General features: G+C 34.9%; 1 long non-coding RNA gene across 3 annotated transcripts in view; it reads right to left on the minus strand.

Annotated features, from left to right (window-relative positions):
* Positions 1–437: 437 nt before the first annotated feature.
* The window catches only part of Gm40604, a 62,063-nt gene continuing 36,712 nt past the window's right edge, over positions 438–25,788 (minus strand). Inside the window, exon 3 of one of the 3 annotated variants that reach the window (XR_003948831.1) lies at positions 438–1,010. This is a non-coding gene — a long non-coding RNA (predicted gene, 40604). Of the gene's footprint in view, positions 1,011–14,066; positions 14,216–25,788 lie in introns of those variants that run through there. The other 2 variants (XR_871465.1, XR_871466.2) reach the window with 2 other exon arrangements.

The raw sequence follows: 25,788 nt of genomic DNA on the forward strand, positions 1-25,788 counted from the left end.
TGAAGGCTTGATGCCTAGTGTAGGGAAATTTGACAGTGGGGAGGGGGTGTGAGTGGGTGAGTGGGTGGGTGGATGGATGGGAAACACCCTCATAGAAGCAGGGGGAGGATAGAACATGGGTTGGGGGGGGATCAGAGAAAGGTTATAACATTTTAAAAGTAAATAAATATCCAAAAAATTAAGCAACATAATATTCTGAGTATTTGAATGGTTTACAATGGTGCTTGCAAATGTGCTGGTGTCACAGCAAAATATTTTAATAAAATCTTACACTTCTCAGCCCAAACGAATTTAAAAAAATATTCCCTAATATAATCATCATAATATTTTTTAAAATAGTCATTAAAACATGAGGAACATAAAACTATTTGGAGTATCAGCCATAAAACTTATGTGTAATAATAAAATCCATGGAATAATAATTGAGGTTTTTAGGGTTTTTTTAATTTAATTTTTTTCTTTTTTACTTATTCACTTTATATCAGTCTCACTGCCCCTCTCCAGGTCACTCTCTCTGATAGCCCTCCCCTTCACCTCTCCCCTTATCCTCTGTATGGTTGCCCCATGCCCCTGGGCATCCCACCCATTATGGCACTTCAGGTCTCTATAGGGCTAGGTGCTTCCTCGCCATCTGAAGTTAGACTAGGCGGCCCAACTAGAAGAACATACAAGTACAAGCAACATATTTTGAGATAGCCCCTGCTCTAATTGTTTAGACTCTCCATGAGGGTCAAGATGCACATCTGCTGCATATGAGAGGGGAGGCCTAGATTTAGCCTATATATGTTCCTTGATTGGTTGTTCATACTCTAAGAGCCCAAAGGGTCCAGTTGAGTTGACTCTGTTGGTCTTCCTATGAAGTATCTTCCTCTTCAGGACTCACAATCCTTCCTCCAGTTTTTCCATAAGAATCTCCAAGCTCTGTCCACTGTGTCGCTGTGGGTGTCTCCATCTGTCTGAGTCAATTGCTGGGTAAAGCCTCTCAGAGCACCATCATACTAGGTTCCTTTCTGCAAGCATAAAAGAATATCATTAATAGTGTAAGAGATTGGTGCTTGTCCATGGGATGGGTCTCAAGTTGGACTGGTTATTGGTTGGCCATTCCCTCGGGCTCTGCTCCATCCCCTGTGCTTTCACTTCTTGTAGACAGGATAAATTTAGGGTTGAAAGTTCTGTGGGTGAATTGGTGTCTCTATTGTTCCACTGGGGTTCCTGTCTGGATACAGGATGTGGACTCTTCAGGTTCCATACCCCCAGGGTAGTGAGTCACAGCTAAAGTCACCCCCATTGATTCTTTGATACATCTAGGTTGTTTCCAATTTCTGGCTATTATAAATAAAGCTGCTATGAACATAGTTGAGCAAGTGTATTTGTGAGATGGAGCATCTTTCGGGTATATGCTCAGGAGTGTTATATATGAGTCTTGAGGTAGAACTATTCCATTTTCTGAGAAATTGCCAAATTGTTTTCCAAAGTGTTGTAGAAGTTTTCACTCCCACCAATAATGGAGGAGTGTTTCCCTTTTCTCCACATCCTTGCCAGCATGTGCTGTCTCTTGAGGTTTTGACCTTAGCCATTCTGTTTTACTCATTATTATAAGGCAAGGTCCCTTAATCACAGGGTAGTCTCGATCTTGCAATGTAGGCTGAGGATGGCCTTAAATGCCTGCCTGATCTTTTTGTTTCTGTATCCCAAATACTGGAATTACAAACCTTCTGACAGTGTACATTTTAGGTAGCCAAGAGACATGTAAGAAATGATATTACAATGTATATTTATAACTCAGGAAACAGGATTATGATAGGAAACTACTAGCCATTTCTTTTAGTTAAAGAGATAAGGGTATTATAATATAGAATAAATGTTTAATATTTAGACAGTGAAATTCTACATAATGTGTTTAGTATAAATAGGGCCCATAGAGGACCCTGATAGATACACTATTTTACAATTTAGTTGCCAGTTACCAATATTTAAAAGAAATAATTTGTGTCCTCTCCATATTGGTTATGGATGAATAAGAAATGGGATACTGTATGTGCATTTTAATTTCATATTTACCACAATGAAGTTTTATTACCAAGTATATTTTTCTTGGTGTGTATTATATAGTTGTAGAATAAATGACCAAAATTAAGGAAGAAATATGCAAGAAAACATTAACTGTGTTTAGGAGATATTTTGCCACTAATGACTATTTAAATATATTATTAGCCCATGGGCTAGCAAGCCACCTCTTTCTTGCTGTCAGGAAATAACTAACCTTAGTTTCTTTAATTACTGTCATAAGCTGCATAAATATTTACAAAAATGTAAAAATTAAACATATTTCCATTTGATAAGGCTGAGTGCCCTGTTTCTATGGAAACAGTGTTTGAGTCTAATACTCTATGTAAAGTGTAGGGAATAACCAGCAGGAAAGCGCCATTAATCAGAAGTAGATTAGTCTATGGTTCACCTTGATGCTGTTGGACTACTTACTGCACGAAAATAAGAATTACAAAAAAAAAAAAACCTTTTTTTCAAAACTTTAGATTGTATACATCTCTTATGATAATGCTTCATATCAAAACACATGACAGCTCTTCAAATCATGGACATTTTTGTAGAAATAGGAGGTTTATTTCCATTGATAATGTAAAGGAAATATTCTGGCATTCAGTAGCATGACAAAACCTGTAAGGTTTTTTTTTAGTGTTTGAGTAACCCATTTTGTAGATGTTTTTATTAAAATTTAAAATAACAATTTACACAAAGGACTATGTCAACAATTACTAATTAATGTCATTAATACTTAAGCAATGATTCTTTCTCCATATAAGTCATATCAATAAAGTGACAAGCAAAAATGAAAAAAAATAATTGTGTATGTACTATGGACTAAACAGCATACTTTCATATTGTACATGGTTATGGTTTAGTTACATGGAAGAACTTAAATCCAATCCTCAGACAAACCAGAAGAGGTCATCAGATCCCATTACAGATGGTTGTGAACTACCATGTGGTTGGTGGGAATTGAACTAAGAACCTCTGGAAGAGCAGTCAGTGCTCTTCTCGGCTATGCCATCTCTCCTGTCCTTGATACCAGGAAAGCAAGACCCTCCCAGGACCCCAAGGGGATGGCATTAGCTAAAATATTCCACAAAATGGAGGAAGACCATATCCAGATGTTTGGCCTTGCCCCACAGATGAGGGGTGGGGCCACCCACCCATCTCTAAACTTTTAACACAGAATTGTTCCTGCCTAAGAAAATACATGGTCAAAGAGTGGAGCAGAGACTGAAGAAAAGTCCATCCAGAGTCTGCCCCACCTGGGAATCCATCCCATTTGCAGACACCAAACCCACACACTATTGCTGATGTCAAGAAGTACTTGCAAACAGCCGCTTGATACAACTGTCTCCTGAGAGGCTCTGCTAGTTCCTGATCAATACAGATGTGGATGCTCACAGCCAATCATCGGAGGACTGAGCACAAGGACCCCAAGGGAGGAGTTAGGGGAAGGACTAAAGGAGCTGACGGGCCTTATCTGTCATCAATGTGAAAGGCGGCCCTTGGTCCTGTGAAGGCTTGATGCCCCAGTGTAGAGGAATGCTAGGGCAGTGATGTGGGAGTGTGTAAGTGGATTGGGGAGCACCCTCATAGAAGCAGGGTAAGTGGGGATGGGATAGGGGTTTGCATAGGGGAAACAGGAAAAGGGGATAACACTTGAAATGTAAATAAATAAAATATCCATTTAAAAAAAGTGAAAAAAAACAAAAAAGCAAATAAGCAACTGTAAGAAACACTGGGTTTTAATTCAAAACAATGCTATCAACAAAGTATGTAGGAACCATACAGAGTCATATGAAAGTCTATAAAAGACTGAGGGGCAGGGGCAGGTAATTAAAGTGTGCACTGTTATTACTGAGAGTAATGACTCATTGTCTCTAGATGGAGAACTTTGTGTTGTTCACAAGAGTTCTGAATGAAGAACTTACATTTCACCCAATGATTTGTATATTCACAATCATTTCATTTATTTGTGTTACTTTGTAATTATTTATTATACTATTTCTCTCTCTCTCTCTCTCTCTCTCTCTCTCTCTCTCTCTCTGTGTGTGTGTGTGTGTGTGTGTGTGTGTGTGTGTGTGTGGGTGTGTGTGTGTGTTATTTATTGAAAATTTTGAAGGTCATTTAGTAAAATTGGTCCTAAATAATTTTTGTATAAACAACTATGGGTAAGATACTGACCTTCTTCAATGATTGAAAACCTTGAATAAAGAGTGACTTTTGTAAAGTTGGGACAGTTCCTGACATAAATGCAAGTAAAATAGTTGACTCCTCAACCCTTTCATTTACAGGTTTCACAATAAAAATAAATTCATTTCAACATATGAAACATTGTGAGATAGTTAAATGATAGAAAATTTTATTAGAGAAATCTCAGTCCTACAGATAAATATTGACAGATGGTAGTGTCCAGATCTTGACATTAAGGCCTATAAGATTAGACAAAGGAACTTTTATTCTGTATAGTTTTTCTTTCTTTTTATTTTTATTTTTTTTATTTTTTTATTTTTTTGCTTTTTCTCAAAAGATCCTTTTCAATGCTCCTGTCTCCAATGACTTCGTAGTTAAAAGCCCAAGTGTGTCATGATGAATAGCGCATTGTCTTAATGTTTTACATCAGGTTAGTTAGACAGATACTATCACATCCCACAAGTTCCATTGCCCATCAAAAACACTAACAGTTATTACAAATATTTATTACTGTTAAAACAGTATGACATTAACTTCATTTTTTACAAGATATACAGACAACTCCTCAAATGTGCAAAATATGTAAATTTTATTTGTCTTCCTATTCCATACAGCTGTCTGGAAAGGCAGATGGAAGGGAAGTTTTGAGCCCCATCGAGGAAACAGAGTGTGAACTGATGCTAGCTGAAGATGCACAGAGCTAAAGACTACTGAGAAGAAAATGAGCAGAATGGTACCCTCCCAGGAGTGCAGTAGGCATTTAGCTCCCGGTGAAGAAGAATTGCTATTCTAAAAGGTAAAGTCAGACTCTGGTAGATTTCAAGGAGATTAAGAATCCAGCAACTTTCCAACTAGAAATAATTATTAGCTAAGTTCACCAGCAAACTTGGCCGACAGCATATGAACTGAGAACAGCTTCTCTGCTCTATTGTCTGTACTTCACAGAGCTGGGACACTACTCTGCATATTCTCGGTCTACCCCGCTGAGATGGTTCAAAGGAACTTGAAAACACACAGAAACTCAATTTCCAGAGACTTTCACTCTTATTTTTAGGAAATACTCCAAAGATTTTCTTTTAATCTGGCAATACTTCTAAGAAAATTGTGTTTGCATATTAGCTTATAAACCTCTTAAGTATTATTGAGTAACAGTCCCTGCTGACTGAGATTGTGCTTGCAGGAGAGGAATCAAAGCCAGTCCAGTATCAACATAGGTTCTTAGGACTAGAACAAAATCTTCCATAGCAGACGAAGCTTCTTTACAATATTTTGTTTGTGAATGTGGCTATACATTCAAGAAAAAAAAAATCTGCCCTTCAATTACAACTGCATGCAAGCACATCAGTGATGTGCCTATATATTTGTTCTTGCTTAATACCTGTCAGTGTGCAATTAAAACCTTTAGCCAATTAAAAGCAATAACTTCCTGTAGAGTCTGATAATAATTTTGTATACAATACAGAGCTTACTGAATATTTCAAATGCATGCTGTCTTCAAAATATTTATATTATTCTCATACACTTCAGTAACTTCGCTTTAAAAATCTGGACTTGCAATTTTCTGCATTGTAGTCAGGTTCCCTTTTATTCTTCTTCAAAATTTCTCTGTATCTGACTTTATTCCATCACTTTGATTGGTCTTAACATACAATTTGAAAGAGATGTCATGAAAAAATAGCAAACAGAGTGTTGGGACAATGTGAAAATTTTATATATATATTAACCTAGGCATAGTATGTTTCAAAATATTAGCTTATTTTATTATGTCTCAAATTTGGAACTAGTACTATTTGTCTCTGTAGTTGGTTGGTTTGTGTTCATGGGGCTGAGTATGTTTTCTGTTTTTTTTGTTTGTTTGTTTGTTTATTTTTTATGCTGCTGGTCAAATCGAAGCTATAGTGGAAGAAAGTGATTTATTAAATTTGTAAATTTACAAATATGATATAAAGAAATAAAGGTTATAAAGAGATAAGCCTTACTAATAAATTCAATTTATGTATTTGTAAAACCTCTTTCATTATATTTAATTCTTAAAGGGAGCCAAAGATACTTTAATACCATATGATGACGAGCCATTTTTGGATTCAGAATTGCTCTCTGCTGCAGCATCAAGGCTGTAAAGAATGAAACCATTTTTTGAAATTATAGAACAGGTCATCAATTTGAAAGACTGTCACATTATATGGCAGTTTAGGGGAAAAATATCATCATACTTGCTCCAGATAAACATGGTTATTAGATTTATTTTAACTTTCCAAGCCACAACATGTAATTTTACTTAATATTTTTATTTACTCCAATTTCACATTTAGATATGATTAACATAGTCAAGCAGATTTATTCATTCATTTTTTGCTCCCTCACTATTTAATATAAAATTTCACAGCTATCATTTATCATACATTATTATAGGCACTTATTTATATGACTGTCTCCCTTGTAAACTGTGAGGATCTTGAAAGTAGGACGTTTCATTCACCTCCATAATCACTACCTGCAATGTTAACATATGGTAGTCATTAAAAAAAAATGTTGAGGATTAAAAGAAAAACCTGAAATTGAGAATAAACTGGAATGATTCTTAGTAGTTAGGCAGTGTTCACACATCCAATAAACTTAAATAGGTGATTAAGTGACAGTAAATGTTGTTGGAGAAAAGCATTAAATATATATAAATTGAGACTTGCTATCCTCTGAAAGCTAGCCATCTGTCTCTACGAAGCTCTGCTTTGTTCTCTTTGATGTGAAAGATGCCAAGAATTTTTTTGTGTACTTCGTGAAATTTGAGTCTGTGAATTTTTGCTTGGAACATTATATTTATAAAGAACAATATATTTGAAGAGATGTTCTTGGAATTGTTTATTACAAAACTCAGCTTACACACACATATATAGGCTTATAAATCCCACAGTCTGATATCTAGAATCAGAACCCCAGAAAAGCTGTGAACACTTGCAATGCTCATTGATAGTCTGAGAAGTAAATCCTGGTCAAGGGTCAGACAGTGATTTCCACCTCAGTGAGCAGGAAGCAAAGATGTAAATTCTATTTTCTCCACATTTTATTACCTAACAGTGCCTTCAATAATCAGGTTGGTTGGTCACCCTGACTTTGGGGGAAAAACTTCTTTACTGTGTTTTTAAATGTTTTCCTAAGTGTAGCATTACATTTTAGTCACATCTAGAACTCTTGAAAACATTCCCAGAAATAATGTTTAAACTTTGTAGCCCAAAGGCCACCTAATTTGACAAAGAAAACAACCATAAATGTTAAGTGAAACAGAATTATATAGTTCTCTTTCGTCTTTCTCCAAATTTACTTACACAGAAATATTTAGTTTATACTTAACATTTTGGTTGCAAATGTTGTCAATCACTCTATAAAGCGTTCTCATTAGATTTCATTGTTGGCTTGGGCAGAACAAAATGTTAAATAAGGCTTCTATGCTTACTTCTGAATAAAAGTTACATAAAGTATAGTCTATCTCAATTATCTCATTGTTTTCCCTTCTCATAAAATGGTACATTGTGTTCAACAATAAATACTCTGCATTTGTTTTAATTATGGGGCTCATGAGAATCCTCTTTATAGTTCTGAAATCTTAAAAAAATCTTATTGAAAATGATAATTATGATTCTAAAACTTTTAAAAATTAATCTGCAAAAAGCACTAAATCCAAGTAAATAGAATAAATAAATAATAGAGTGGTTCCCTCTCACTTAGATAACTTCCTAAGACAGTAGTTCTCTTGTATTGGCAGCTCCCTTCTCTTGTGTGACTTTTGTTAAGGTTACTCGAACAAATGTCTGTTCACACCACATAGGACACCAACAATAGATCAAATAAATGGCTACTGAAATCCTTCCTGGCAAACCATTGAGTTTTCTTGTGCTAAAAGGATTATAGATCAAATTAGCTACTAGGGTACACCTAAGAACCAACTGTATTTTTTAAAAATTGCAACTTCATGATGAGTCATCAAAGCTGTATCCCTGGTGCTCTCTGTTGAGACCTGAAGGTAGACTGGCAGAACAATTAAGAGTCTCTTATTATTAGGTTGGGGAGTAAGAGAGTCTCTTTTCCCCAGTAATTGTTTACTGCCACCAGAAGCATGGGCAAGGGCCTTATGAATCTTGTAATGAGAAGGCTAGGCTGTTTCCATGACAGATTTCAACTTGGCAGTTGAGGACACTAGGCCTTAGAACTTCACAATTCCAGGCAAGTCCAGGCCTCAGAAGCTGCCCTGCCTCCTGGCCTGAGGCAAGGACAATGGGTCAGTAGTAGTTTCCAGACCTCCTAGTCTACTTACTCAACAACAGTTTCTAGACCTCCCCAGCAAGTTTCCAGCCCCCATACTCCAGTAATGGAACATCTGTAAGGATGGATCCCACAGATTAACACAGGGGTTACCTTCCACATAATTCCCCAATGTGCTTTAAATCAGGCCTGCAAGCTCACTTGGATGCCTCTCTATTCTGGTAATAGAAGGCCCCAGCATGCTGGACTTCTGCAGAATAAAACACCCCTTGTGGTTACATTCTATTTGAGTCCTTCGTATTATTCTTTGGCAAATCATGGACACTTACAGTACCTTTTAGTAACTTTCTTAGATTCGTGTGTTGTTTACTTTCTTAGTTTCATGAGGCTCTTTTCTTTCTTTGAAGAGGATTCTTTCAATGTAGTACATATTATTTCACAATAGCATCATATAATGAGAAATTTAACATATATCTACTTATGTCTTCTGCTCTATAATTTTGCTACAAATTTCTATTCCATGAATCCTTCATGAGCAAACTAAAGCGTCACTTTTACTTTGTCCTACTATAACCAGTGTTTTATTTACACTGTGGTAGAAGCACTGGAATTCTTTAAATTCTCGAGGTATAGCATCATAGAACCATTATACCTTTAAGTTAATCCTTAGCACATTTTACTATGTGTGAATAGGTAAAGAAAATAATGTATCTTAATCACCTTTGTATTAATACCGTACCTAACAGTATTATTTCTCACACTTCAGAAAGTCCCTAGTACAGATGTACAAACCATTTAAACATTTGTTTCATTAATAAATACATTAGTGTACTTTTTACTATTGCTAGATAGAGAGCACACAGTTAGGGAATTTCATTGAAGCTGCTAATATAAGAGTAATGCGGAAATTAGGAAGGTAAGTTTCTTGTCCTTTCCAGATCACATACATGGTAAGTACAGAAAATGAAAATGAAAGGAGAGGAACCAGAATTATAGGACCCACCCATCACTGGTGATGTTTATGTTGATTTGTTTGCTCCTAAATTAATAGCGCAGGAGGGTTTTCATTTATAGTAGCATTCTCTTACTTTCCTAGGAATAAGAGAAAAAACTATGACAACAATGTGAATGAACTCCATGTCTACATATTGGCTCATTACATTGGAGAGGTTGATGAGATGCATGGTAGTGAGCAGGCTTTTCCATTTTTCTTGTAGATCATAGAGAAAGACATAGATAAAATGCATTGTTTTGGTGGGAAATAAGCCAGCACATCTGGCAGGCAACAGTATTGTCCTAATATGGACATTAGTTATCTTTATTTGCTTTTATGACTTCTATATCAAAGTTCCCATATTGTTCCCATGATGAAGGAAGATTTCAGTTTATAATTCTTTCTGAGTTTCTATCTACCAAGTATCTAAACAAAACGTTCAAAATTTAAATTCACAGCCAACTCCATGCTTAGTTGACCCAGCACTGTTTTTTCATTCTTTACTCTCTGGATACCCATGTAAATATTTTTGAATACAAAGAAAATGGAAATATAAAAATAAAAATAATCTAATGTACACTAGTGGGATTACTAATTATTAGAAACATATTGGCATACTTCCTTTAAAACTTCAAAAGTATGACTGCACAACTTTTTGAAGAAAATATTAGCCTATTCAGATATTTATATCTAAATATTTAATTATATTTATATACTTAATTATAATTATATTTAAATATAAACTATAACTTGAAACATTGATATGTCTTTAAAATAAATAAAATTCTCTAATAATCTTAAGCTTTATTAGTCTATAGTTAAGTTCAAGGAGATACTGTAAACTGTCCATGAATTTCAATGAGCAGGTGAAATGTTATTCCTCGTAGCTGCTTGCTGCTTGCACTAACTATAAGGTAGTGCACACATGAACTATTCACTCTTACATTGGTTTGTTTTCTTTAAGACTTAAACTTTACACCTGACATTAGTAACTGTATAATGATTTAATTCTTCTAGTACCTTCAGTGTTCTGCCTGAAATTTGGTTGTGAAAACATGTGTTCAGGTGAATAAATTAATTTGAGCTTATCTCTAGAACCACAGACAGCCATCTAGGCTGTACATCATCTTCTCACATTATGATTGAGAAATATTGTTATTGTAGCCTTGTAAATCATTGTTCTGGGTAGTAGAAATCACAAGAGTGTCTCATAAGCTATAAATTACTAGATGTGAATCGTTCTGTTAAGCCACAGATGTGTCTTCCCAAGAACATGAGATCACTGAGATGCTACACATTTGGATAAATTAATGAAGTCATTTGATGGTGATCATTAATCCTTCCATACCTTTTTAGTTGTGGTATACTTTGTGATAAATAAGAAAAATAAAGCAAAGATAAGGTGGTAGCAGTGCACACCAGATAACACAAAACCCAAAGAAAGTCTCTTCTAGTTAGGGGAAACATTAGAGCAGAAATTATGAAGCTCAAAGTGTTACCCTGGTGACGTTGAAGTTATAAAGAAAAACAATTCTGGATTATGGAAATTGCTTGGTCCCAATAATAAAACTATAGAAAGGAACTGAACTTAAGGCATTTTTTTTCCTGAAAGAAATTTTTAAAAATGAACTTTCTCTATTTCTCATGGAAAGATTAAAATGGTATCAGAGTTAAGGTGTGCAATACCAATATCCATTTGGATTGAAATGTGTAGAATTACTTGTCGCCTTAGTAGAGTATTTAATTATGTAGAAAATCTTTTGTGTGAACACTTATTTGAACTTTTAATATTATCTTTTAAAAATCAATATTCCATGAAAAGGAGAAAATACAAAATTCAACTCAAGTCCCTCATACTGTTAGTGGTCTTCCGGTGTATTTAGTTCTCTCCCCGTGCAGCTATTTTCTGGATGTATAGCAGTTCTTGGCATAATCATTTACCTAATATGCCTTCCAGTCACTCTCCTTTAGGTTGATACTCCAGTGAAATGAAATTAAACATGATTCCAAAAATAATGAAGCTGTTTGGAATTATGCAGTCTTCAATTTCTAATCCTTTAAATCTTAGACCATTACATTTTTATCTCTTTTTAAGATACTACTTATGCATTCCTTGGAGAAAGCATCCTGATTTGCACTTCAGTTATTTATGATTTACATTTGCATACTGTCTTTCTTCTGAAAAGCTTATGGCATTGCATAAAAACACTTTCAACTTTCATTAAACATCTGTCACAATGCAGTGCAAAAAAACAGCAGGGGAGATTTATGACAATAACTGAACAAATATGATAGAAAAGGGAAATAATAAACTGTGTAACAAGAGAGATTTATTATACTATTATTCATGTCCTCTGACCCAGCAGTGAAAATATATTAAACTTTATTTAAATCATATTCATTGTATGTGATTCATTTTCGAGATGAATTCAAGTAGGTGATTCTAAACATGAGGTGCAATTCTTTCCTTTCCTTAGTAAATTCATTGAAAGCTCTGCTGAAAATGCTTAAGCATTTGCATTCTAATTTCCCATTAGTCTTTTGGATATAAAGAACAAAACATTAGTGACACTTGGGAAATAATGATTGAATCTATAGGAATAATTCTACCCACTCTAGAGAGAGCAGTTGGGTAACAAAATGAGATATCCATAAACATCAAATGCTAAAATGAAGTGAAAATTGTCTGTTGAAAGCAAGAAGACCTGTTTGACTACAGTATATATTTGAAAGATAACATAAGGATGACAAAGAACATGACTACAATTTTGATGGCAATCAAAGTCCAGAATAATAATTCTGCTACATGCATTGAGAGAGTTATCTCAGAGGAACATCCTAGGAACACAGACACAGGTTATTTCCAAATTTTGTTCATGGTCAACTAAGAGAGGACTTTAAGAGAGATAAGAATAAAAAAGCTATGTTATGCTAAATTGAATAAATCCTCAGATTTGTCTACAATGTGCTGACAGCTTTATTTTACCTTTAAATCCAGCACTTGGAAGGAATGATTTAGAATAGACATATATTGAAAAGCACAGGGTGAGTGATGAATGGAAAGAGAAGAGACATGTGCAACAAGAAGTAAAAGAAGGAGAGTAACAGATACTAAAATCCCGAGAAGCTTATATCAGAGAGCATATGAAATTGAAAGGTGCTATATTTGAATAGCATAATTTAAGAATGAAAAACTGGACCTGGAAAAATCCCATGGGATTGAGCCCTACAGAGAGCACTATAGGCGGTTGTGAAATGCTGGGATTGATGAGGGAGGAATAAGCTTCTGAAGAAGAGCGCAGCAATTGGTTGTTCAGTACCAAGTGGTCTTCTCTGAAAATATACATACAAGTAACATTATACAGAATGAGCAGGTTATAATTAGGATTACATATGTATGCAATAACAATTAATAATAAAAAAAGAAGCCATGAATTTGAAGGAGCATGGGGCAGAGTATGAGCAGACAGGCAAGGAAGAACTTCTCGGATTGTTTTATTATCTCAAAAATTTTAACAACTCTCAGAAAGCAGTTTTGTCATATTTTAAAGGGGAAAATCGGTCATAAGACCATTCAGGAAGTAAAAAACTTAATTTTCATTTGAAACATTAAGCTATAAAAAGCAAGAGATTCAACAAATATAACAGATATTGCTACAATCAGAATAGGTGGAAATATTTCCACCATAAGGTGGAAAGGAGGAAATGATATACAATGGGTAGCAGGTGAAGCATGGAGATAGCAAAGTTCCAGCATACAGGCTACAGAAGACCCATAAAAGGAAATGACAGAAATAAGATACATACAAAGATTTACAATTGACTTGTATACTCCGAAGTAAAACATAGTTAGAACCTATGTATTGAAATGATGTCATATACATATACATGGGGGAAGATAGGCCCCAAAGAGTCAGTATTAAGATTATTTCTTATTAGTCTTAAAATTTGAAGTAATTTTTTTACAAAGAAATGGTAGCCATGCTCATTAACAAGGGCAGGAAATTAAAACTGGAATCTGACTTATGTACAGCAAGAAGATAACTGAATGGCATCCTAGCTACACAATGTCAACTTAGTCATACGTCTATGTGATTTTCCACAGTGGCATTAAAAGATCTAATATCTGTATGTTGCTGTTATTTTTGTGCCTTTGCCCATATGGAAAGAATAAACTTCACACAGTAAAACAAATAGGCAATCATTGGCATAAGAGTTGTGTTAAATCTTATGTAAATTTGCTCACAAATTCCAGACTAATCAATGGCTGGAAGGAAACCACTATATTTATATTACAGGGCTGTATTTTGATAGTATAGATCTTAAGTTACAAACTGGCACAGACTGAGAGAGAACACATACAAAATAAAATGTACTTAATGACTTTCATTATTTATTGAAGGAAAAATTATATTAATTTAAGCAGCTACAAAATATTCATAATATACAAAGTAGAAACAAAATAATTATTATAATTCAGAGGGCCATAGAAGAAGAATATGTAGACTCACACATCACTTTTTCAGTTCTGTGCCCAGCTCAGAAATAGCTATTATACACACAGACAAATATTATACAAATAAACAAATTGAAATGATAGCATTTTACCAATTAGTAAATTTATACAATATGTCTTCCTATATATTATGATAGGAGAAGTTTAAATGTCTTCCTCTGATAGAGTTGTTGGTGATGGATTCATTTTTAAGATCAAGATGCCTGTTGAATCAAATAAAAATATTTAAGAAAAAAAACTCACAAGTACACAGTAATACACCATGTGAAAATGTGATATATTAAAGATGTTGGAAAAATGTAAGAGAATAAAAAGAGATAACTCACAGCAGTTAATTTCAAAGAACAGAAATGCAAGGGCCAATGTCATATTTGATTGAAAATGAAGAAATAGCAAAAGAAAAAAACCCAAAAAAACAAAAAAAAATTAAACAATCAAAAAACAAACAAACAAAAAACCAACCACTTGTTGCAGTGGTAGTGCTTGCAATTTCAAAGGAAAACAGAATGCATATGCATGTAGATGTACTCACTAAAACCAAGAAGTACTCATAAAGTACAAATCTATGAAAACTTGGAGAAAGAAATACAGCACTACTGAGAAGCATTTGTACATCCTTTGAATTTCTACAGATCTTGTGTAGAGAAAAATAGGTAGAAAGAAAAGCTAAGAAACAATTAGTAGGAATTGAAGTAGGGTAAAGTGCTTGCCTTTGCCCTTTAAACATGAAGCTGGAGTTCAGACACTGAGTGACTATGGAACTCCTTTAATTTCAGTACTAGGGAAGCAGAAGCAACTCGCAAGCTCAAAGCCAGCCTGCTTTACAAAATCAGTTCCTGACCAGCCAGAACTGCATAAGAAAGAAAGCTTGTCTGAAAACAAAACAAACAAACAAACAAACAAACAAACAAACAATAATAGAACAACAAGAAAAACAACAAACAAATCCAAAAACAACAGAAAAGGAGAAAGAAGAAAGAAAACAAAGCAAAGTAAACAGTAAATGTCACTTTAATGCTGACTGGTGTGATAGGAAGACAGGCATTCTTGGGGGTCACTGGTCAGGTATTCTACTTCAACCTTGGGCTCCAGGTACATTGAGAAATATTATTCTCTAATACTAGGTGCCAAACCACTTAGCAAAATACTCCACATCAATTGCTGGCCTCCACAAATGCCCACATGCATGAATATACGCAGACACATATTTGTATATGCCCCACAGATAAATAAACAAATAAATGAAAACAAAATAGGATTAGGTTGGCCAGCTTAACCTCTGAAATTGAATGTTCATGTTTCTTTCAAGAATATGTTGATTAGAAGAATCAATTTTGCTACCAAAATGTACAATATTTTTTATAGGATTTTCTAATGATTAATGTAGATAGTTCTCTGAAAACAATGAGGTATCACTATAAATGATAACCAAGTCATGCACAAAAGACATTATTCAAGCATGAAAATTATAGGCATATACTCAAAAAAATAATTCATGTGATAAAAACAAACAAGAACAGGACCAAGAACACACTGAAAATACACATCAGAGGAAACTGTACTTAACCCATGGTAACTGTAGAGAATTTTCTTCAGTACCCATTGCAGATACTAATATCCATAGCTGTTTAAATCTCTTTTATATAAAAAGGTTATGGTTATTTTCCTATTATAAACATGTCTCCTCAAATATTTTAACATTGTATGCATTACTGATAATAATCAAAACAATGGGAGTGCTATGTAAATACAGGCTTTGAAATTTCTAGCTCTATAATCTCATGCTCTGGTTGTTTAAAATAAATTTATATTCATATACACATACTCATAGTATTGGATTTTCCTTTCCTTTGAAAATGACAATGCATTGTGTGGCAACTATTCTTGGTGCTGATGTGTAAATAAATCTTGGTCTTCTAGTACAAATTCATATTTCAAGCATTTAAACAAGTCATTGGAATAAATTTTTAGACTAAAAGACAGTGTGAAAATAGAAATAGTAATCTCAAAACTGATTATGCCAGTGATTAGAAGAAATTATAAAAGTTTTTAATATTGCTATAGAAGCAAGATAAAAATAAGAATCTCTTTTTTTTTCCTCTTGTAGAAAATTGCATGACAGTTTCTGATACACATATACTGACTAAGACCAAAAATTAGAAACAACTGCTCTCCATGAGGAGCACATTTGAAAGATGGATGTTATTATGTTCAATACTCCTGTACTTCCCAAGGGAAAGTGTGGCTCAAACCCTCCTTATACACATAGCAGATTAAAATATCACACTACTACAAGTATTTCCCATGATCTTTTGTAATGAGTTTCAACAATGTAATAACTGTTAAACAATCAAGAGTTAATCAGAAGAGGAAAAAAACCCTGATAATATATCATACTCTACCCTTTAGTTCCATATGAGTTGTTGACAATTTCAATAATGCTAAAATATATAGGCTAGATCATTATTTTGGGGTACGAAAAGGTCTTAAAATACATTTTAATTTATTCATTGAGAATTTCATATATGGTTTTATAAAATATATTTTTATTACAACCCTCTACTTCCCTAACTTCCCAGAGTCCCACTCCCCCAACATATCTACTTCCTAATTTCATGTTCTAGATTTATAATCAGCTGAATATAGTTGGTGCTTCTTATATGTGGATGGATATAGCATTGTCTACTGGTGTTTGAGGAATTTACAAGAATCCATATCCTTAAAGAAATCTAATTCTCACACCCCAACCAGCCTTCAACTGCCAGTAGCTCTGGAGATAGTAGTGAGCTTTCATGAGCAGAGAGGGGCTTTAAAATAGATGTTCTATCTAGATATAAATACTGCATGCCACTGTTATTTACTCCATATAATTTTATTTGTAATTCTGTATTAGACTGCTTGGTAATAAGTTTTATGAGTTATTATTCATTTAGCTCTAGCTTAGTATTGGGCTTTACTTTTGGATCTGGTTGTTGATATTTATCAGCTGTTTTTGCATGAATTAATATGATGATATTTTTAACTTAACCTATATTTCTAAATCATTCACAGCACTTATTTAAATGGTAAGCAAAAAACAGCATCTGTCCTAGTTAGTTTTGATTGTTGACCAACATAGTCTAGAGTCATTTGAGAAAGCAATATTGGTAGAGGGTATGTCTATATGAGATTGTTGTATTATTTGTAGGGGACTGTCTTAATTATTAAGCAATGTAGCAGAGCCAAGTCCACTGTGAATTGCACAATCCATAGGCAAATTTCCCCTTATGTGCCACATAAGGAAGCTAGCCTTCCAATAGCCATGAATCAGTATTCCTCCAAGGTTCTACTTCAATGATTATTTAAGTCCCTACCATATCTTTCTTCAACGATGGACTGAGACCTGGAAGAGAAAGCCAAATAAATCCTTTCCTCCCCTATGTTGCTTCTTGGTGAGAGTATTTTATTATTATAACAAAAGGGACTAGTATACTGACCCAAAACAACCCTAAATTGGGTACTCTGGGATAACCATTCATGTGTAACACAATATGAATGTAAAATATTGGGCTCAGGAACTTGACAAATAAATAACTGGTGAAATTTGTCATGTAAATATAGTTTCTGACAGTTCCTTACCTAATGTTCTTATCCATTCTCATGGACTGAAAGTTTCTTCAAATATATTAAGTTGAAATCCATATCACCTGTCTTTCAGAGTGTGACTGTTTTTTTAAGACAGGTTCTCTAAAAAAGTCTGACTGGTCCATAAATGTGATGGTTTATTTTATAACATGTTAGTTTTATGAAAGTATGAATGTCATGCCGATTGAGTGTGAAGGAGATTTCAAACTTTTAATTTTCATTTGGAGTTCAAGAAATAGTACAGTTAACTTAGTAAACTGGTGATTGTAAGTTCTGCAAGAACCATGACTTCAGTCATTACTAACCATGCATTGATGGCTAAGGTTCCTTATTGGTAAGCAGACCAAAAACAACAAAAAGAAACATGCTATAGAGAACTGGAAAAGACTAACATGAATCCTCCACCCTTCCCAAAGAACTACAAACACCCTCGGGAATGTGAGAGAGGGAGAAAAAGTCTTCCAGAGGAAAAAACACACTAGTTATCCAATAACAAATGGTCAGCTCTCATACATCAACAAAACATGAAGTTCCATTTATGTATTAGAAATAAATATGTATATACATATACAAATGTGAATGTAAGAACAATGAATAAAGGGGTCTTGAATTTGAAAGAAAGGAAGAAGAAGAAGAATATAGGAGGATTTGGCAGGAGGAAAAGGGAAAGACAAAATTATATAATTATAATCTCAAAAAAATCAATGATTCATTTAAAAAGTTATAACACAGAAAATGTGGCTTTGATTGGTTGGTGACAAATTTGCCTGGAGAAACTAGTGATAAAATTTAATTTAAACACCTCCACTGAAGAACAGAAGATAGGGGAAGATTTTTTTTTGTATATAATATTACCAATAGATTCAAGTCAAACTAACTGACATATAAAATTACAAATGATGGAGCAGTGATTTCCAATGCAATTAACTCCTATCCTGTAAAAGACTGGCATATATGCATACATATGTTGTCAAGTACAGTCTGGGAGAGTGAGGATATGTTTGGGTATGGACCTCAAATGCTTCTATTGAGCAGGTTCTATAGGTTTAGTCCTCAGCGGGCAGAGTTTAGAGGTTTATTTTTTAGGTAATAGAATGTATTATATGTGCTATGATATGTTATATGAATTATTGAGTATTAGAACGATAAATTGGTGGTATATATTTGTTAGAAACTTTAGGAAGTATGGCTTATTCAAAGAAAATAAATTTGTTGGGGGTGTGCCCTTAAAGGGCATATTTTATCATTGATTTATTCTTACTTCTACTTTTTTTTTACTTCCTATTTGAAAAAGAGCACCCCTCTCTCTTTACAAGTTTCATGCATAATGTGTTTCTTGCAAAGATCTCAAAGTACTCTTGAAAAGCCATACTTGAAACTTCTGAAATGCTGAAGACAAAACAGACCCTTGATCTTTTAAAATAATCTCAGGTACACTGTCTCAGCAGTGGGAATTTAACTCAATAAATAGCTATCAGAAAGGAGTCTAGGTTTATCCAATTTTTCTAATTATGGTACATAGAAAGCTTTACAACTCTGGAAGGAATAGCAAAATGGGTATTTATAACAAATCACTTTCTTATGTCGTACACACATCTGAGAATTAAATGATGCTACTCACTACCTACAAATTTATCTACATTTTATAGAATAAGAGACCTAACATTGATTTCTATTTCTGCACATGGGCATGGATACAACTATGATACATTAGCAGTGTAATTTTTTTCCTTTCAACTCCACAATCCTAAAGGAAATTACTGTAAGTTATTCCTATGCCTGTGGCCAAAATAAAATGTTAATAAAACAAAACTACATATAGCATTTTCAGTTATTTGAAAATACTTTTCTTAAGGCCGCACTGGCACATTAAAGTTTGTTTTATTTAAAATCCAATATTATGCCTTAAAAATAAATCCTAAGCCTGTATCTCTGCACCAAATTATCTTGTGTATACAGGCAATCTAATTTTGATTACTTTTGCTGTTTTGATTTCTGTTGCTGACCAAAGCAGAAATATAATTCTGATGTTTACAAGAATACATGAAATGGGATATAGGATTGGCACTTACTCAAATATTATTTAGTGGAGAATGATTACTTATTAAATTCAAGAGGCAAATGCATTTTGAGTTTTCATCAACATACATCATTTATGCCTACTTATTAAATTGCTTCTCAGATTTATTTTTCTGCATTTGTCTTTCCATTTGTTGACTTTTCCTACTTGGGTCCAGGTTCTGTTATGAGATAGAGGCTGATTGTGACATTTTAATTAAACAAAAATGATGTAGCAGGAACTATATTTGCTTCATTTTAATTGACAGACATGTCTTTAAAAATGGGGTTGGTATAATTCACAGGAAGTACCCAAGTAATTAAATCTAAAACAGGAAGCAAGTTTCCTTTTTGCCCTTTAACACATTTTCCTATAATTTTATTACAGGTATACACACATGAAAAATGTATCTTCATAATCATTTTATGTGTAAAATTCCATATTATTGAGCACACTGCAAAGGTTGTACAAATATCTCCATTTTCTAGATCCCTGAATGGTTTATGAGTTTCACATGTGAGTGTTATCTTTACATCATTTACCTCTCTCCTCCTATCTCCAACTCCTACCATGTGACTCAGTGTTTTTCACTCTCAAGTTCATGACCTCCTCTTTATTATTACACACACAAAACACAGACATACAGACACACAGTCACACAGACACACAAGCTAATGAGCACATTAAGACGTTCAGTGTTTAGGACTAATCACTTGGATGAGTGATAACCTAACTGGAAGCTCATTTCTGGAGAGCTCCACTCTGTACTACAGCAACCATTGACTGTCTAATCCCCTCCATATAAGGGTAGGGCCTTGTGAGGTTTTTTTTTTTTTTTATTGAAGTTGATATGTCGCCCTTCTGGTCGGCACCAGAACGAGGTCACCTAGGTAAAGGAGTCAGCAGACACACCCAGGGTCCCCAGAGGACTCTCCACTCAAACTTAGGATCACTGGTGAGTGGAACACAACATGTGTTCCAATCCAATTGTGATGGGCCTGTGACTGCAGGAACAAGGACAACAGAGCCCTTCCTAACCAGAGACTTGAGTTCCTTTTGATCAGTTCTGGTTTACCTTGGTTTTGAACAGACCAGGCAGCTCCACGGTCCACAAAGGAGACACCACTTCCAGGATCTTAGGACAACAGGATCCCAGGATAACAGGAGCTGGGTCACACCAGTATCTCAGAGGAGGCTTGACTGCCAAAAACTCTGACACACCCAGAATCTTGGGTTCACAGGAGCCAACAATCAAAGGATCACAGAGAAAGCTGAACTCTGAGGACTCCTGAATCAAGTGGGATTATAAGAAATACAGGCTCCAATCAGACATATTGAGGGCAGCAAGCACTTGAGGTAGTCAGATGGCAGGAGGCAAGCATAAGAAAAGAAGCAACAGAAATGAAGGGTACTTGGCATCATCAGAACCAAACTCTTCCACCGTAGCAAGTCCTAGAAAGACCATCACACCAGAGAAGCAAGACATGGATCTAAAGTCACTTCTCATGATGATGATGGAGGACTTTAAGAAGAAAATACAGGAAAACACAGGTAAACAGCTAGAAGCTTTAAAGAGGAAACACAAAAATCCCTTAGAGAGTTACAAGAAAACACTACCAAACACGTGATGGAATTGAACAAAACCATCCAGGATCTAAAAATGGAAGTAGAAACAATAAAGAAAACCCAAAGAGAGACAACTCAGGAGATAGAAACCCTATGAAAGAAATTAGGAACCATAGGTGCAAGCATCAGCAACAGAATACAAGGGATGGAAGAGAGAATCTCAGGTGCAGAAGATTCCATAGAGAACATCAGCACAACAATGAAAGAAAATGCAAAATGCAAAAAGATCCTAACTCAAAACATCCAGGATATTTAGGACACAATGAGAAGACCAAACCTATGGATAATAGGAGTAGATGAGAATGAAGATTTTCAACTTAAGGGATGCCCATGAACATACAAGAATCCTACAGAACTCCAAATAGACTGGACCAAAAAAGAAATTCCTCCTGAAACATAAAAATAGAATAACAAATGCACTAAATAAAGATATAATATTAAAAGCAGTAAGGGAAAAAGGTCAAGTAACATATAAAGACAGGCTTATTAGAATTACACCAGACTTCTCACCAGAGATTATGAAAGCCAGAAGATCCTGGACAGATGTTATGCAGACCATAAGAGAATAAAAATGCCAGCCCAGGCATTTACCCAGCAAAACTCTCAATTACCATACATGGAAAGTATTCCATGATAAAACCAAATTCACACAATATCTTTCCACGAATCCAGCCTTTCAAAGGATAATAACAGAAAAAAAAAAAAAAAAAAAAAAAAAAAACAAAACAAAACAAAGCAATACAAAGATGGAAACTACACCCTAGAGAAAGCAAGAAAGTAATCCTTCAACAAACCTAAAAGAAGAGGAGCACAATAACAGAATGCCAACTCTAACAACAAAAATAACAGGAAGCAACAATTACTTTCCCTTAATATCTCTTAATATCAATGGACTCAAATCCCCAATAAAAAGACATAGACTAACAGACTGGCTACACAAACAGGACCCAACATTTTGCTGCTTACAGGACACCCATCTCAGGGAAAAAGACAGACACTACCTCAGAGTAAAAGGCTGGAAAACAATTTTCCAAGCAAATGGTCTAAAAAAACAAGCTGGACTAGCCATTCTAATATCGAATAAAATCGACTTCCAACCCAAAGTTATCAAAAAAGACAAGGAGGGGTACTTCACACTCATTAAAGGTAAAATTTTCCAAGAGGAACTCTCAATTCTGAATATCTAGGCTCCAAATGCAAGTGCAGCCACATTCATTAAAGAAACTTTAGTAAAGCTCAAAACACACATTGCATCTCACACACTAATAGTGGGAGACTTCAACACCCTACTCTCATTAATGGACAGATCATGGAAACAGAAACTAAACAGAGACAAAGGAAACTAACAGAAGTTATGAAACAATTGGATTTAACAGATAAAATGTTTAACAGGATAAAATGTTTAACAGAACATTTTATTCTAAAACAAAAGGATATAACTTCTTCTTAGCACCTCATGGTACCTTCTCCAAAACTGACCATATAATTGGTCACAAAACAGGCCTCAACAGATACAAAATTATTGAAATTACCCCACACATCCTATCAGATCACCATGGACTAAAGCTGATCTTCAATAACAACATAAGTAATACAAAGTCAACATTCACATGGAAACTGAACAACACTTTCCTCAATAATAAATTGGTCAAGGAAGAAATAAAGAAAGAAATTAAAGACTCTTTAGAATTAATGAAAATAAAGCCACAACATACCCAAACTTATGGGACACAATGAAAGCATTCCTGAGAGGAAAACTCATAGCTCTGAGCCCCACCCCCCCCCACCCCCAAAAGAAACTAGAGAGAGCATACACTACCAGCTTGACAGCATACCTAAAACCTCTAGAATAAAAGGAAGCAAATTCACCCAAGAGGAGTAAATGGCAGGAAATAATCAAACTCAGGGGTGAAATCAATCAAGCAGAAACAAAAATAACTATTATTAGAATCAACCAAACCAGGAGCTGGTTCTTTGAGAAAATCAACAAGATAGATAAACCCTTACTGAGGCTCACTAAGAGGGCACAGGGACAGCATCCTAATTTACACAATCAGAAATGAAAAGGGAGACATAACAACAGATACTGAGTGTCTTAGTCAGGGTTTCTATTCCTGCATAAACATCAAGACCAAGAAGCAAGTTGGGGAGGAAAAGGTTTATTTGGCTTACACTTCCATACTGCTGTTCATCACCAAGGAAGTCAGGACTGGAATTCACGCAGGTCAGGAAGCAGGAGCTGATGCAGAGGCCATGGAGGGATGTTCTTTACTGGCTTGCTTCCTCTGCCTTGCTTAGCCTGCTTTCTTATAGAACCCAAGACTACCAGCCCAGAGATGGTCCCAATCACAAGGGGCCTTTTCCCCCTTGATCACTGATTGAGAAAATGCCTTACAGCTGGATCTCATGGAGACATTTCCCCAACTGAATTGCTTTATCTGTTATAACTCCAGCTTGTGTCAAGTTGACACACAAAACCAGCCAGTCACTGAGGAAATTCAAAACACCATCAGATCCTTCTACAGAAGAATATACTCAACAAAACTGGAAAACCTGGATGAAATGGACAAATTTCTAGACAGAAACCATGTACCAAAGTTAAATCAGGATCAGATTAAAGACCTAAACTATCCTATATTCCCTAAAGAAATAGAAGCAATCATCGAAAGTCTCCCAACCAAAAAAAGCCCAGGTTTAGGGCAGAATTCTATCAGACCTTCAAAGAAGACCTAATTCCAGATCTTTTCAAACTATTCCACAAAATGGAAACAGAAGGCACTCTACCCAATTCATTCTACGAAGCCATAATTACTCATAGCATCGATATTCATAATTTCCCTTATGAATATCGATGCATATATACTCAATAAAATCCTCGCCAACCAAATCCAAAAACACATGAAAAAGATCATCCATCATGACCAAGTAGGCTTCATTCCAGGGATGCAGGGATGGTTTAATATACAGAAATCCATCAACATAACATACTATATAAACAAACTCAAAGACAAAAACCACATGATCATCTCGTTAGATGCTGAGAAAGCATTTGACATAATCCAACTTCCATTTATGATAAAAGTCTTGGAAAGATCAGGAATTCTGGGCCCTTACCTAAACATAATAAAATCAATCTACAGCAAACCAGTAGCCAACATCAAAGTAAATGGAGAGAAGCTGGAAGCAGTCGATTAAAATCAGGGACTAGACAAGGCTGTCCACTTTCTCCCTACCTATTCAACATAGTACTTGAAGTCCTAGCCAGAGAAATTCGACAACAAAAGGAGGTCAAGGGGATACAAATTGGAAAGGAAGAAGTCAAAATATCACTATTTGCAGATGATATGATGGTATATATAAGTGACACTAAAAATTCCACCAGAGAACTCCTATGCCTGATAAACAGCTTCAGTACAGTAGCTGGATATAAAATTAACTCAAACAAATCAATGGCCTTTCACTACACAAAAAAATAAACAGGCTGAGAAAGAAATTAGGGAAACAACACCCTTCACAATAGTCAAAAATAATATAAAATACCTTGGTGTGACTCTAACTAAGGAAGTGAAAGATCTGTATGATAAAAACTTTCACTCTCTGAAGAAAGAAATCAAAGAAGATCTCAGAAGATGGAAAGATCTCCCATGCTCATGGATTGCCAGGATCAATATAGTAAGAATAGCTATCTTGATGAAAGAAATCTACAGATTCAATACAATTCCCATCAAAATTCCAACTCAATTCTTCAACGAACTAGAAAGGACAATTTGCAAATTCATCTGGGAAAACAAAAAACCTAGGATAGCTGAAACTCTTCTCAATGATAAAAGAGTCCTTGGTGGAATCACCATGCCTGACCTAAAGCTGTACTACAGAGAAAATTTGAGAAAAACTACATTGTACTGGTATAGCGACAGACAAGTAGATCAATGGAATAGAATTGAAGACCCAGAAATGAACCCACACACCTATAGTCACTTGACCTTTGACAAGGGAGCTAAAACCATCCAGTGAAAAAAAGACAGCATTTTCAACAAATGGTGCTGGCTCAACTGGCAGTTGTCATGTAGAAAAATGCATATTAATCCATTCTTATCTCCATGTACTAAGATCAAGTCTAAATGGATCAAGGAATTCCACACAAAACCAGAGACACTGAAACTTATAGAGGAGATAGTGGGGAACAGCCTTCAAGATATGGGCACAGGGGAAATTTTTCTGAATAGAACAGCAATGGCTTGTGCTGTAAGATAGAGAATTGACAAATGGTATAAAATTGCAAAGCTTCTGTAAGGCAAAAGACACTGTCAATAAAACAAAAAGGCCACCAAAAGATTGGGAAAGGATCTTTACTAATCCTAAATCAGATAGGGGAATAATATCCAATATATGCAAAGAACTCAAGAAGGTCAACTCCAGAAAACCTAATAACCCCATTAAAAAAATGGGGCAAAGTGCTAATAAAAA

The sequence above is a fragment of the Mus musculus genome, chromosome 10 (genome assembly GCF_000001635.26).
Source record: "Mus musculus strain C57BL/6J chromosome 10, GRCm38.p6 C57BL/6J".
In the NCBI taxonomy this organism is placed as follows: Eukaryota; Metazoa; Chordata; class Mammalia; order Rodentia; family Muridae; genus Mus; species Mus musculus.